Raw genomic sequence first — 15,978 nt, 5'->3', positions numbered from 1 at the left:
AGGGGAGCCCTCCCCGCTCCCCAGCCACCGAACCCCGTGAGTCCCGCTGAGAAGTTGAAGTCCGCCGCCGCCGCAAGCATGCAAAAAAACCCCATCCAAAAAAAAAAAATATGGGGAGGGCGGGGAAGTTGCCCGGGAGCAGCAGCAGCCCCGCGGCTGCCCGCAGCATCACTTACCGGCGGGGCAGGCGGCGGGGACCCGCGGCGCGGCCGGGCTGCGGGGCGTCCCCGGCTCCCTCCGCTCCCCGCGGCCGCCTGCCTCCTGCTCGCGGCGTGAGGCTGCGGGAGGGAGCGAGGAGCCTCCCGCGGGAGCCGCCGAGCGTGACAGACCAGAGGAGGGGCGGACCGGCGCGGCTGTGTGGGCTTCGCGTTGCGGTGAAGCCTCTGCGGCAGTGCCGGGAAGGGAGAGGGGGCGCGGACGGGCGGGCGGCGGCCGCCACCATCAATAATTGACGGCATGAGAGTGCGGGGAGGGTGATCCCCGCCGCAGGCGGTAGCCAGCGCCCGGGCGGGGGCGGGGGGGGGGGGGGGGGGGGGGGCAGACGAGACACAGAACCGCCTCCCGCCCTCCACCCCACGGGCAAAGCTGGGAAGCCTCTGCGGAAACAAGCCCCTTTTTCCCGGTAGAAGGGAAAAATAAAAATAGTGACACCCACGCGGGCAGTTCATTTCAGAAGGCAGTGTTTTATGTGCAGGGGAGACTGCGTGAAATGGCTTGTTTCAGAATGGGTTGCAACAGACCCTGTGAGCGCCCAAAGATCGCAGCATCCTTCCTCCTTACCGTCTCGCCAGCGCGTGGGCCACAAGTGCTCCACAGTAACAGTGCCGGTGCTCCACTCGCAAAGGCTGCAAGTGAAGATTGGGGTGAGAAGTGCGATTGGTGTAGGAAGTCCCGCCAGCGAGATCCACTCTCCCGAGTGGAAAACGTCTCGACTAGGAGAAGAGAGAAACATTAGAACAGATTGGCTTGAGTGACGACGGAATGCCCGTCATCCATGTCTTTTAAGAAAACATCAGAAAAACATGTTTAAAGATGATTGATTTTTCTTGGGACAAATGGATAAATTACATGATCTTGTGAAGGCTTTTTTTGGACTTAGGTTCTATGAACAGTAGGAGGTTATTATGTTTATTACCATCATCAACAATATTTTTAATGCAGTGGCATCAAGCACTGAAAGCGATATCCTAACTTTGTTACGCCAGGTGTTACAAAGAACATGAAGGTGGTTCCTCCTTTATGTTTATGTACATTTATCTGCAACTGCCCTGGCAAAGTGGGCAATGCGACAAACACAGTAACACCAAAGTGAAGAAATGAGAGAATGTGAAGAGAGCAGGTAGGACTCCATATTAAAACTACTTTTAAAAATCAGCAGATATTCCAGCAGTTTTATTAATAAGCATGGGACCTGGGTTTACCTCTCCAAAATGTGTTAAACTGTGAATCAGACCTGCAGTAAGAAGGTAGGGTAATGGGCAGATACCACCCCCAGCTCCACCTTGTACTTTGCACATGCCTCATATGTGACTTCTACAGAGATAATTTCTGATAGCTCATCTGCCTTTGAGTCTTGCTGTCAATATTTGTGACTTTATATGCGTATTTTCTGACACTCTGAAATGTGTTTGTTTTTTTTTTCCTGTGTTGAGCAAAAGACTCAAACAGCAAAGGAAACTGGCTTATTGATTGGCTACCCAGGGGAAAAACTGAATGAACTATGCATGGAGTGCTGTCAAGTGTGAAACAAGCAGAGAAACGGAAAAGAAATACCTATTACTTTTATGTCCCTTTCAGTAAACCTAGAATTAGAAAATTGTACCCAGTGTTAGAAAACAGCAGTTCTTTGTTAATAAACTAAACTTGCCATGTACAATATGCAAGAAAAACAAAGATTCCAAAATTTTCCTATGGCAACAAAAGAAAAGACTATTTGTGCTACATAAACAAGAATGATGGTAAAATGTTGTTTCCATCCATTTATTGTTGACTACCTAATAGGAATATTTCTGTATATAGAATGCATCTCAAACTAACCCCACTGTATTTTACTGAAATAAATTGACTAGGAGAGAAGACATGCTCCTTGCGAGTTCTTCAGCAAATATAGCAACTAACTCTGAAATAAAACACACCACTACACTTAGGTTTTGAATATACAGGATTAAAATGCTAAGTAAAATAAATCAGTGTGAGAAAAGCACAACAGACAGACTCAAGACTTTTTTTAACCTTACTGTCATATTCCACAGGGGAAGGGCCATGACAGCAGCCACCTTCCTCCTTCACCTACCGCATTAGAGAGAGGGAGGTTCACTGGGTAGGTTTCTAGTCATGTCACAGAAAACAGGCAGATAGACTAAAGGATAAAACCAAGAGGTAAAAAGTGTGCAGTTTCATGGTCAGGTTAAGCTGAAGTAACACTGTTTCTACTGCAAAGAATGGTTCTTCCAGTTGTCTGCCTGCTCTGCCACCTTCTTAGCATCAGCTTTATTATATGTGTGGTTTCAGGGTAAAATAGATCTGACTGCAGAATAAGCCTAGAAATCAAAGGAAAATATGCCAAAGCCTGATGGGGTTTCAGTCAGACCAGCGACTGATTCACTTGTCTCAGGCTGAGTTAAGCTGATCCTGAAGCTGCAGCGCATGTATAGGACCAATTGCACCAGCTCAGAAAGGTTGTTGTTGGAATGCCAAGCATCACTTAAGGAAAACTGCATATTGTCTCCTTGCTTTGTTTTCCATCCATGAGGAGAAAATTTCTTTCCCCAAAACATGCCCACTGCAGGTTGGCAGAAAGGAGGTCTCATTCCTAACACCAGGAAACACAACCTGAGGTCGATTGCCTGCACACAGGCAACTCAGATGGAAATAATGCCTCTGAAGTTTGAGAATTTTATATACACTGCCTCTGTTTTCCCTGCCCCTGGATCTGATGGCTTAGACCTTCCTGAAAGATCACCTCAGGAGTACTCTTTTGTACCAGACATAAAATTTAATTTTTACACACATTCAATTAAGCTCATGACATCTGCTGCTCTGTCAGTTTTCTGTAGAGACTACATGACATGTCTGGACGTATTCATTTACAGCTACCACAGACCAAATAACACAAGTTTTTTTGCTAGCAAATGATCCTGCAGTATGACCACATACACATTGCAACCCTTTGTCACCAGGACAAAACCAAAGTCATTGTTTCTAGGCGGATGGAAACCATCAAAACCTTATTATCATTTACTTTGTAAAGGAACAGAAAAATACAGACTCCACTATCCTTCCAAATTATTTATTATGTACTGGTTTTAAAAGTACATGACAAACAAATGTTTGTGATAAAATACTGTAGGATTGTCTGGTTGTTATTGTTATTATTACTTATTTTAACTTGCAACGTAGATGTTTGTCAGTGAGACATTAACTTTGTTTCCCCACTATTTCCTTTTCAGGATATAAAAACATCTAATATCTGTCTATAGAACCATGACTGAAAAGAGCAACCAGCAAAGATTTACAGCATTTCCCTTGAAGCCAAAGATAAATGCTTCAGAGAACCAGGGTCTTACACTGTACAACATGCTTCTTTTGTACAAGTTCCACCTTTATCACTGATTGAATCTTGCAAGTACTTTCCTTGACTTAAATGGGGCAATGGGAGATGAATAGAGTATATGTAAAGCGCACAGAAACATTTAGGGTTAATCCTCAGCAAGGGGTCAGGGACCCACAGGGATCCTCTGAGCTGTTGTGGTAAACAGCTTATCTCCGACACTAAAGCACTTCGGTATTTTATTGCATGCAGACTATAAACGTTTCAGACTACATGCATGCACAGTGACCTAACAGAACAGCACCCAGTCCTGAATAAGACATTTGCACACCTCTTTATTTCAAATAAATAACAACAGGAAAAGCCCACTTAAATGTAGAGGAGGAATTCATTATGGTTTCAGGCTACATAGAAAAAGAAAACAAACACAAACTTCTACAGTATGTCTAAAGGAAAAAGAAGAATTAAGTTTTCTTTAGTTATACATGAGATACATGTCTGAATTTGACCTTAAAGATTGTGCATCATAATGTCTAGCCAATCTAATTGGAAATATTAGACAAATATAAAGAGTACCACAGTGAAAGGGAAAACTCTCATACTTCTTTACTGTCAAAATCACTTTTAAAATCAGCCTTTATAGTATTGATTCATAGACAGTGTTTTCCTGTGACCTCATAAAATAAACAAACCAACATGACAGGTAAAGGCTGCCACTGATCAAAAGATCCTCTACCTCTGCTAAAATTAAGGGTGAAGAATCACTAAATAAATCTTCACATAATGTAAGCAGGAGCAATATTATCAGCTAAGTACTCTACCAACAGGAGGACTACTAATACCTGAATCCTTTTGGTCATGATGCAGATACAAAACCCCAGATCTCCCTCTTTCTTGATGTAGCACTTTTTTCTTTTGTCTCACAATGTCTAAATTTCAAAATATGACTGGCAGGAATGAGTGGTTTCAGGAGCTCAGTTGAACTCCTGGGGAATGCTCCTTGTATAAAACAGTCCTACTCAGTGCTGTAAATCTTTGCTGCATCAAGGCCTAAATTTGCAAGATAAACCTCGTTTTTTTCCATGGCAATGAAAGCTTAAGTGAAACATTTTTTTACTAACTGTTTAGAATTTTTAATGTATATGTTAATGTACATATACTAGTACATTGAACTTGAGTTCTGGATCATGTTAGCTATGTAATTTGAAATTTGCTTCTCTTTCAAACAACATACTGCTGCTGTGTTTGATCATGCTTGTTAAACTGATTTCTGATACTGACATGTATTGTTTGAGAGGCTTATTCTTAAAGATTTACAGAGTGCTACAGCATATATCATACTAGATCACAGTCTACACTGGTATGTAGTATCCCCAGTACTGGTGACTGCGTGCAGATGCTAGGAAGGAAAGTTGCAGACCAATGAACTTAGACAGGAACTTAATCCGGAGAAGAGTTATTCAAAGTCATAAAAGCGAGAGGGCTGCAACAAACAAAATATCTCATGATTTTCACATTGATTGATGAAATGGCAGATGAATTTTAAAGTTGATGAATATAGATTATGCCATGTTTCCATCTAAATAAAAATTGTAACGTGCCTTTCCATATTCCTGACAGTCAGTGTTGAGGTACCTAGAGGCTGTGCAACAAACCCGTGTTTTCATAGCTACGTATTTGCACCTGCATTCTCTGAGGTATATTCTTTGGAACTAGATAAATGGCATGAAGACACAATGAAATTATGCCAGGATTACCTCTTAACTGAAGAATATCCTCAAGAGTATATTTTATAATTTAATATGTGTAAAAAAATCATGTAAATAAGCTGATCATTCAATCATAAATCCACAGTCTTCCTGCAGGTAACTCAATCATGTATGTGATACCCCAGAGTGTTGAATCTTGCACATATATTTAAGGAATAATGAAAAGTTACGTAAATTACAACTTTACTGAAGTTTCCCTATGGCCTGTAACGAGCTTTGCAAGCATTGTTTTTAGAATGAATCTGGAACTTATCACACAGCTGAAATGTGAGGTGATGTGCTAGTTTCACAAAGAATGTGGGAAAACAACAAGTTTAATGAGCTACATTTGGACAGTGTTATTTATTCATTATTTCCTTTCTGATTGTTTTTCAAATAAACAAGGGAAACAAGTGTATTTCTAAGAGAAAACAAATTAAGCCTGAGACAAATAGAAATTCCATGGAAGACTTCAGGGTTCTTCTCATTACATATATTGCTCCATTCTTTAAAGGCATCTATAATCCAATCAGAGACCAGAATCAAGCCGTAAGAAACTCATATTCTGAAGATAAAACAGTAACACAACCTAAGTAGGTCTATACAAAATACACAGCAGTGCAAATGGGTGATTCACTGTGGACTACAATAAAGTATTTTTTAAGTGGAAGAAAACCAACAGACATCATTAAACACGTTAAGTGTGCTACGCACAGGCATTGCTCATTCTGGATTAAGTTAATGGAAAGAATCTGATTTTCCTGGAATTGTTCTAATCAGCTGAGCTGCTCTAGGAGTCTTTGATTTTTATAACACTCTGAGTGTAAAGGACTTAAAAACCCTGGACAAATTTATTTTCTGCTATATCTTCTGAGCCATCTTGACTGATTTTGAACCTTTAATAGATCTATATCTAGAAGGTTCTTTGGGGATTGGATTTCTGGAAGCATTTTCATTTGGGCAGCATAATTTATATCAGAAGGCAAATTATTTGATGATTATTTGTTGCTTCAAGAACTCATCAGATCCCCTCCCCTCCCCTCCCCTCCCCTTGCTTTTACCAAACACTAACGGTGCTAAATCACAAAGAAATAATATAATGGATTGCAGTTATTTTAAATGTCAGAAACTGTATTTAGAAAAAGAAAACATTCTATTTGTTCATAAACTAAAAAACTTTACCACTTAAAATATAAAATGCTCTAAGAAATAGAGAAGCAAAAGAGTTCATGAAGTTAGTGAGTACCACAGGTGTGTTGCAATTGGGCTATCTGCCTACCTCATGGACCACATAACTTAATTTGCTCCTAAAAGCAAAGGCCAAATTCACTCTTACTACTTACTTACTTACTACAAATACACACTTACTACTTACTGCTTTTATGTAGAATATTTCCATTGACACCAATGGAATAGCTGACTCACACTGGTACTCAAAAGGACAGCTAGGATCAGTCTATCTGCTGAAGTATATAAATTTATTGAATGCTTTTTTTATAAAAAGCAATTAAGTTCAAAGGAATAAAACGTATGGGCCAAATCTTGCTCTCTTTAGACTACTTGTCACATGGAATTGGAGGCAATTTCTCCAGCATAAAGGCAAAGACCTTACGGCTCTCCAAATTGAAGGGACATATTCCAACAAACTGTAGTAGTCAAAAGAAACAAAAAGAACATAAGGTTTAGTTTAGGATTTCCATCCCTAAGAGTAAAGTGAATCCTTGAAACAGGCCTTTAACCCTCTGTTGCAACTAACAGTATTTGTAGAACTGAATCATTCTTCTTTGCTCAGTACCACAGGAAGTAAAAACACAGACTTGGAGCAAATGGGTGAAAATCAGTACTAAATTCTGCAGCAAGTTACAAAATCCCTCTGTAGTGTTGCTGGGGTTTTATGTTCTTGTGCAACACCCAGACAATAATACTCTGAGGTGACTGGTTTCCTGTACATGCTGCTGGAAAATATGGTAAACACTGTACGTGGTAGTGCAATTTCTACATCAGCTTTGGTGGTCAAATTAGTATAGAATGCATATGAGCAAAAGCTGAAATTCCAGTGAAACTGTAAGAGTCATCACATCCTGTCTTCACCCTTCCTAGTAGGACATTTCATGCTATTGTCCTTGCTTTATTAGTTATATCCAGTTTGCAAACATCCTAAGTGCAGTCATGAGCTGGAGCAGTAGCTCCAGCTACTTTACAACACGCCAGAAGGGCACCTCAGTATGCAGTGATTTATGAGCAGGCTGTGAGTGGTGTAATGGAGAGCAACCCTTGAGCTGCTTTATACTTACAGGTTGGCAGCCAAATCTTGATGTCACTTAAACTAGCAGAGATTTTGTATTTTGGCAGGAGAAGAGCTGAGCTACAAATCTGCTAAAGAGTACTCATGGCTCTGTACAAATAACATGTTCCAAGAGACTGTCTCATTTCAAATATAATCTTATTAAACATTTCAAAAATAGAGTGAAATTAGGAGTGCCTGTAGAGACCTTCCATTAAGCCACTTCTGATTCAAAGAATAAGTAGGCTTCTAATGATTTATCTAAAATTCTAGCTGAGAAACTATCATAAATCCAAAACATTCAAATGTCTTCTGGTATGAAGCAAATGTTGCCACAGCTGGAGAAGGGGTAAGTCTGAACTCTGACTTTCTGGCTCCCCAATCCTAGAATTATCTGGATCAGCTACATCAAACACCTACACACAAAGAGATACCATTTTGGTGATTCATAAATATTCACAAGCCCATAATTATCATGTAATCTTTGAAAGCAAGACCTGAAACACCCTGTTTCTCCCAGTGATCGGTTGTTCTTAACAGGGGGATCTAAGTAAATATTTATGTGACTAACAATTCACCAACATGGCTAGATACTTCACACTGGGGTTTCTGAAGGCTGTTTGGTTTTCACTCTTTCTTCCCTAATGGTGTTCTGTCAAATCTAAATTATAAAGCTATGCCCAGTCAAATAATTTGCAAAACAAATCAAAAAATTCTCAGTAAGCCTTTTCCAATGTCAGATAATTAACTTTATCATAATGTTCACAATAAATGTATTAAGATTATTCTATTTATGGGCAATATAATTTATTTAACATTTGCCTTGAATAATTTTCCAATTGTCCTTTGTAGCACTTCAATTAGTTTTCTTTCTCTGATATTCTTTTTAATATTAAGAATGCTTAGTTCCCACAATGGGAAAACCTGTATAAAAAGCCCACCTGAACTCAAATATATAACTAAAACCAGATGAAGTTGTAATGGAGCCTTAGGACAAAAGAATATAAAAAAATCTCGACAGAAAGCACCATATAGGAAACATTCTCCTGAAAGATTTCTGACATCTACTGTTTCGTAAACAAGTCAAGGATTTGATTTAAATTAATCACTGTTTTTGCAGAGATATGCAGCTGCAGTTGATCTTATCTCCTACTTATCCACTTAAAAATTATTGAGCTAATTTCATTTTTGCTTTCAACCACGTACATAAAATATAGTAGTACACGAGGAAGGAGATGACAGGAATAGAGAATTCATTTTTCTTCATCCAATTATATTTTTCTGAATACACATAATGACCACAATGTCCAAACTGAGAATTTTGTTGCTAGGAGCAACACCATACAAAGTATTCTTCCAGCTGCCTCAGTTATTACAGTTCCATCTACTTATCATCACAGGTACTCTCTACATGTAATGTCCTCACTACTTAATTTCATTCTTGTAACTTCCAAGTCAACAATTTCTTCCAGAAAGCCCACAGAAACAATCATCCAAATAGTTGTTTTGTTCCAGTAACATACCTGGAAATGGGGTCATGTCAGAGAAAGGAGAGGTAGAAAACACCAGAGTTTAGCTAATGTCAAGTGTTGTTTCTCACGACGCTAAAAATAGCACTTCTATGTTGAAATTCTCTGACTCTGAGATGGAGGAGCTTTTGACCAGCATTGAGTATGTTGGCAGACATGGTGAACGACTGCGCATTCAAGAGCTTGTTGCCTGAGTATATAGAGGCAACCACTGTAAGAAAATGGAGATCACTGAACCTTCTGGGGATGAAGTCACCGGTAGGTAAAATAATGTTCATCTGCATCTTTAGTACTTGCAAAATGGGTGTCAATCTGATAATTTCTGCTTCTAGCTACCTGATTTATTCCCTGCCATAAATTTATTAGAAAAGTTTAGGTACATAAGGAGCATCAGATATGGCAAGGGCTAGAACTTGGTCTAAATGTGATTTGCCATGTTTGGATGCTCGACTTGAAATGCTTCTAGGAATCTGATCATGTTGAGCACCTGCAAGTGCAAATGAAGGTGAATTATGCCTGTGATTGTCTGGATTAAAAAAAAAAAAAAAGTATGTATAAATTCAAGGAGTAGCAGAAGCAGGCTACTCAGCAGGGGAAACAGGGAGCTAAATATGACAGTAAGGCAGGCAGGGACAGTGACAAGGAGCACAGGCTCACAGCAACCTAACAAGGTGAGCAGGAGAGGTCCAGTGACAATACAAAGGTCCAGCTAAGAATCCTGATCCTCAGACAAGTGCATAGTCACGGGGGGAGGTCCAAGGTCAAGCCAGGAAGCTGAGCCAGCAAGTCAGTGACAGGATCAGATCTGGAGACAATAAACAAGACCAGCTGCAGTCCAGTGACAGCCAGACAAGTCCACAGTGATAAGGCAGGCTGGGGTGATGGCAGGTTAACAGGTCATGTGTAGAGTCAGGGAGGCGCATGGCCAGGCATGGGCATGGTAGCTACAGTGGAGACCAAGGTCAAGGGCCTGGGCTGAGAAGCAGCTCTCAAGCAAAGGGGGGCAGGCTCTCACTTCTCACAGCTTTTCATCACACAGTGGTTTCCCAAGGCTGGTCCTGAGCCCAAAACTCCCCCAGAAGGGAGGGTGCATTAAGGTCCCTGGCACCTAATTCCCATCCCTGCCAGGAAAGTCAGGTTTCTGCTGACCTGCTACGCACCATGCATACCCTCAACTTTTGTAATCTAATGCCTACTTCTGATCTACTTTGTTGATTTAAGGTACATGTTTAGGTGAAAAGAGATTTGCACTGTAACAGTCACGGAGCAATTGGGGAGAAATTTCCAAAGCATGCTTCCCTCTAATAACAGATACTATTAATATACTCACAGCTTTTCTCTGTGATGCACATCATCTTTATGTTCATTATATTATGTACACATGCATACAAATACATATATACATATATGTTTATATATTACACATACAGATATGTACATACACACAGACACAGGTCAGTGCATAACCTGATGTATATTCTGTTCGTGTTGAGGCTTATTCTCATTATTTCAGTTTGTTTGTACAACATGAAAGACAGCCCCCTATTATACACAGAATCCAAAGCAGTATACTTAAGGCAGAGAAAAGGTCAAAGCAAGGTTAATTGCATTTCTTGACATTTCACAGAAAATGTGAATTCTTTGCATAGTAAAAGTTTAAAAAGGCAGATGGCAGTACTGGCAGAAAACTACAGAGTTGGGAAGAAACAATCAATAAACCAACACAAAAGGGAAAAGTGTAATTAGTAAGGCATTGTAAAGTAGTGGGAATGATAAAATTGTAAGTGCAACATTAGCTCAATAATGACGAAAATAACCCAACTGTTTGTTTTGTGAAAATGATCTTTTTTTTCTAAACACACCCTATTTAGAAATTGGAGAGGAGAAGCAAAAACAGAAAAAAGGATCACTAATGGCTTTCAAAATACTATACTATAGAGTTCAAAAGCTTAACAGACAGAAATACGTGTAATTAAAATGAATAAGCATATTTACAAGAAACTCTCCTATTAAAAATCTATTTTTTGTTGCATTTTTTCTGCACTTTTTGGTGTAATAATTGAAGTCAGAGAAAAGGAGCTAAAGGGGAAGACTTTGAAACAGCCATGAAATATCTTTTTCATAATAAAAAGCATCAGATGTTTTCTAAAATAATTTTTTTTAGTATATCTTGAAGAATTTTAAAGAAATCACAGCCAGCTGGACTTCTGCTCAGAACACTGATTTCTAACACATCCAGTTTCATAGATAGCTGCCACTGAGGTCTCATGTGTATAAACTGTATTAATCTCTGATGTTTCTAGATGCCTTTTTATATTGTGTTTCCTCAACCTTGGTGGCAGCTGTCTCTCTGCTACTTATTGCTTGTCAAATGGGCAGCAGTTATGCAGCCAAGGGAGACTTGCTTCCACTAACTCAGATTTTAATATTAGCAGCCCTTAAACTGACCACTGCAGGTTACTGGAAAGGATACACTCAAGCCCCTGAGAATCCTAAACACCAAGAGTGGTGTAACATCTCTTTGAGCAGTATTTCTGCACAGGGAAAAGGAGGAACTGGTATTACCTGGGCAGGGTAGGCTGCAAGAGACTTGATTACAGAACTGAAGTCTGTCATCGAGTTACAGAAGCACATTACAAATTACCTTGCCCACAAATTTCTCTGTGACACCTTACAAGAAAGTCTTCATCTGCTTCATCACCTCCTTTGTATCTCCAAAATGTAGACTATAGCACTTCCCTACTTGAGCAGGTTAAGGAATGTAGGTAATGACCGGGACTTCCATACACCATAAAAAATGGGCTGCATAAAAGAGACGATTTTAGGCCAAATTCTGATTGTTTTGCACAGCCTTAATAACTACTAGCCTTAGACATAGCTATTACGTTTCCTTTGTCACAGATTACTAATGATACAGCACTGTGACATCTGACGGATTATGAAAGGCCAGTGTTCTCACTTCAGAATATTTAGAGATATCATACTATACACATACCCAGTGAAAATGCAGTCTTACTCTTTATAGTATTGGCAGCTTTAGTATTTGTTCTTACATAATTTGGATATGTCATATGTCTTGCATTTATCAATAAAAAATATCACAAAGAATTTGGGAAAAAATTAAAGCTAAATGTAGATCATAGATCATTCTTACTTCTCATCTTTTTTTAAGATCTTGTACACTCCACAGCAGAGTAATGAACCCAGTAACCAAGCTCTCAATTTATACTTTTGATGGCATAATGAACAGATTTTTTTCCTAATTATACTCAGTTTTAGTATTTATAGCATATTGTCCACAGGTACTCTTAAAATGAACATTAATGTCACAGTACAGGGTTAATTGCTTAATGAGATTTCAAAGATTACACAGTTGTAGAAAAAAATACATTGGAATAAAAGTAGTTTAGTAAAATCCTTAAAGCAAAGCTGCAGTTTGTGGGTATGGAATAAGTGGTCTAAGGAAGAATGGGCAGACAAATACCTACACAAATGGAAAATACTGCAAGTCAAATATATTTGAGTCTGGATAACAGAGTATTTGTGATTCTATTAAAAAACCAGGAGAGTAAGTAAATTTAATTCTACCATAAACCAGCAAGATTATCTATGACCAGCCACATGCTATATTGAAATATCTGTTGCGAGATTACCCACACACCCTCATTAAGCATCACTGGATATTCAAGGTGTATAGAGTCTCCATTTTGTCTAGCTGTAGTTAAAATGTGTCACCAGCTAATTAGGTCAAAACAGATGTGTTCATTAGGGACCAGTCAGGTCTTGGGTAACATGACTCTAATAAATACATACATAAAAGTGTAATGGCTGTTCATAATTCATTAAGCTCATCCTAAAGGTGTTTTTTTCACTGAAGACATGGACAACTTATTAGGCAGGTCAGTCCAAAAACTGATAGATATCTGACATGACACTAAGAATAGATTGATATACAATAATGTGTCCCTCTTTAACATAATGGCATTCCTTCCATGACCCATACCTATCTTTTGCATAGCATTTTTCATACCAAAGCACTTTCATACTTTATTAACTTTTAAACTTCATGTCCTATAGAAACTTATCTAATGTGCCATGTTGAGATGAAGAACTCAGGTTCCAAAATGTTAGAAACATCCACACTCTTGGAAAAAAAAATTGTGGACTAAGATGTAGTACTGTGGTTTGCAAGACACCATCCAGAGGATGTCTGTAGAGTAAGCAGTGAGAATTTATACTCTTGAAAATCAGAAATTACTTAACTAACGTTGCTCAACTTAAACTTCTTCTAAAAAGTTTTGCATAGCATATATTTATAAACAGCATAATACCATTTAAAATAATGTCATATATTTTAAATGTCAGTAGATAATTTGCAGACTATCTGGCTAATAATAGTGCTATAAAAATTAAAAGTACAGAGTATATTTTCAAACTGGCTTAGCAGCAAACTGGCATTTCTGTCTCAGCTTTCACAAGTCATCAATATAGTACTCCTTAGCCTATGGAAGCACTAAGCACACATATAACAGGTATGTGTTTCCTCAGTCCTTATTAAATGTATTTTGCTTATGTTTACATGACTGTATATAACCACAGACTCTCTATCCAGTCATAAAACATCTTAACCATAACAGTATTCAAAAAAGAATCACAATGTATTGAATATAAATATTAGTGTACTGAAATACCACAAAGAGAGCCAGCATTCACAAAGTGCTGAATGCTAAAATACTAACAACACCAAGTCATAGAATTGAATCTATGAGTCATTGAATACCTAGACCTACATGCTTAGAAACAGAAGTAGCTTTAGTAGGAACTTTGGTGAGTATGCTCATTTCAAGCCAAGCACCAAACAGCAGAAAGACACCAACATAATATCATTACTTAATAAGAATCTAAAAATAAAACACGACCTTTTTAAAATTTCACAATGGACAGAGTCATGGGAAGTGTTTTGAGAACTCAAATACAGAGACAAGAGACAAGCAAGGTCACACTCTTCATTTGTTTAATAGGTGGAACTACTAAAGCAGACTGAAAATGAAGTAAACATGTTTTCTGACATTACAAATTCTCTGGTAGTTTCTTTGATACAGTTACTGTACACTGAGGAAATTAGAAGGATAAATTTTCATCACACTTTATTTTGTTGTCAATAAAAGCTGTATAAATTGGATACCATTTCTCAGAAGACAGAAGTCAAGGTTGCTCATGATGAACTAATTGTAAAAACTACATTTTTTATGCAACAAAACAGATTTCCTGAATCTATTACTGCTATTCATTTGTTGAGTGACCCAAAGTTGCTACATGCAAATAAAGGTCTTCCTTGGAAATAACACTAATGAGTTCCTTACAGGGCAAATAGTTTGGAATCCTAGAAAAACAGATCTAAAAGCAACCTCAAGAGGACTTCTGATCTTGCCTATCACAGAGCAGGATCAACTAAATCTACCTGATTAGTGAAATATACATATGAATCTAACACTAACTGAGATTCCAGGCCCTCCACACAAGCTAGTGGAGGGCTCCACTATCCTACCATTAAACCATAAATTGTTCCACAAAGAAGAAAAAAAGAAGATAAGGCAAATATAATTTAAAGGAAGACTGAGAACAAATGAGGTGACAGATACAGAGTCACATCTTTTGTTGTAACTACAACTATGTCAGTTTTAATTACATATGATTTCTTAACATTGTATGTGTCGTGTATTGCTTGAGATTTTTCATTATTTTTCCATTGCTGATACTTAAAATGCATGTCAAAGTGCATGGAGGAAGCATCATAACAACATTCTGTTTCCTTACCTACTGAAGGTACTTAGAGTGATGTTTCTGTGAAGGTTATTTGAGTTCATACAATTAGAACTTACTTTTTGCCAGTAGTCTCTAATATTTACTTAATATTTGCTGCTTTCATGAAAAATTCAGCCAGTAAGGTTATATGCTGTAACACTTGCAGAAGCAAATAGATAAAGAGTTTAAACTTAGTAGCACTTAAGCCAGCTGTAAAAACATTTGATCAATTGTGAAAATATACTCACTTCTAACACCATACCATACGGCAAATACTGGAAGAACAATTAACCCTAAAGTAAAAGAAAAATAATGTAATTTAATATATAAGAAGATGCTTATGAGATAGAATTTAGAGAAGAAAATTTACATTGACCTTTTTAAACTTCCATATAATGAAGTCTGAGGTACTGTGAAACACTCCAGTGAAATCACTAGATGTCACTGACACAGGACTTTTAAAATTAGAGTGTAGACAGAATTGCTGGCCCCTATGTTTGATCTGCAATAATATCCCAGTCTACTTGAAACCTGCCAGGCCATCAAAAACAGTGCAAAATTCAAGAATTGAATGGGTCATACTTGTGCCCCTCTAATAACCCTTAAGAAAGAGTCATTGACTCAAACAAGACCTATGACAATATATAAGCAAAGTCAGCTATAGAAAAAATGAAAATCTGAAGGAGATTGTAGTCTTCCCACAAGCACTGTAAGCAGCAGAAATGTTCAAGGCCACATAATACAACTGCTCTCCTTTCGCCCTTCATTCACACTCTGAATAGTAAGCCCATGCTTAACACAACAACACTTTATATTCTTTTCAATGGGTTAAAAAAGAAAGAAGAAAAGAACCCTAGTATATAAAGCCAGGAGTTGTAACCCAGAATATACAGAAAAGGCAGAATAAATGAGCTAAGAAGATACCAGCTCTGTGTAGTGACTCTTCAACTGGATTTCATGCTTTCAAGCGTTAGGCAACAGCAGTACAGTCACAAAGCATTAACCCAAAGTACTGCAAGAACACTGATCAAATGGGGTTGCTACCCATCACAGAGTGCTGCA

General features: G+C 38.3%; 1 protein-coding gene across 1 annotated transcript in view; it reads right to left on the bottom strand.

Moving 5' to 3' along the window:
* Window positions 1–371, bottom strand: part of SV2C (synaptic vesicle glycoprotein 2C) — a 115,434-nt gene extending 115,063 nt beyond the window's left edge. Inside the window, exon 1 of the mRNA XM_055791372.1 lies at window positions 177–371. The gene's annotated coding sequence lies outside the window, so the exon portion shown is untranslated. The remainder of the gene's footprint in view (window positions 1–176) is intronic.
* Window positions 372–15,978: the final 15,607 nt, after the last annotated feature.

This window comes from Falco peregrinus, chromosome Z (genome assembly GCF_023634155.1).
Source record: "Falco peregrinus isolate bFalPer1 chromosome Z, bFalPer1.pri, whole genome shotgun sequence".
In the NCBI taxonomy this organism is placed as follows: Eukaryota; Metazoa; Chordata; class Aves; order Falconiformes; family Falconidae; genus Falco; species Falco peregrinus.
Note: the sequence above shows the minus strand (reverse complement) of the source record. Positions and strands in the feature narration are given on the sequence as shown.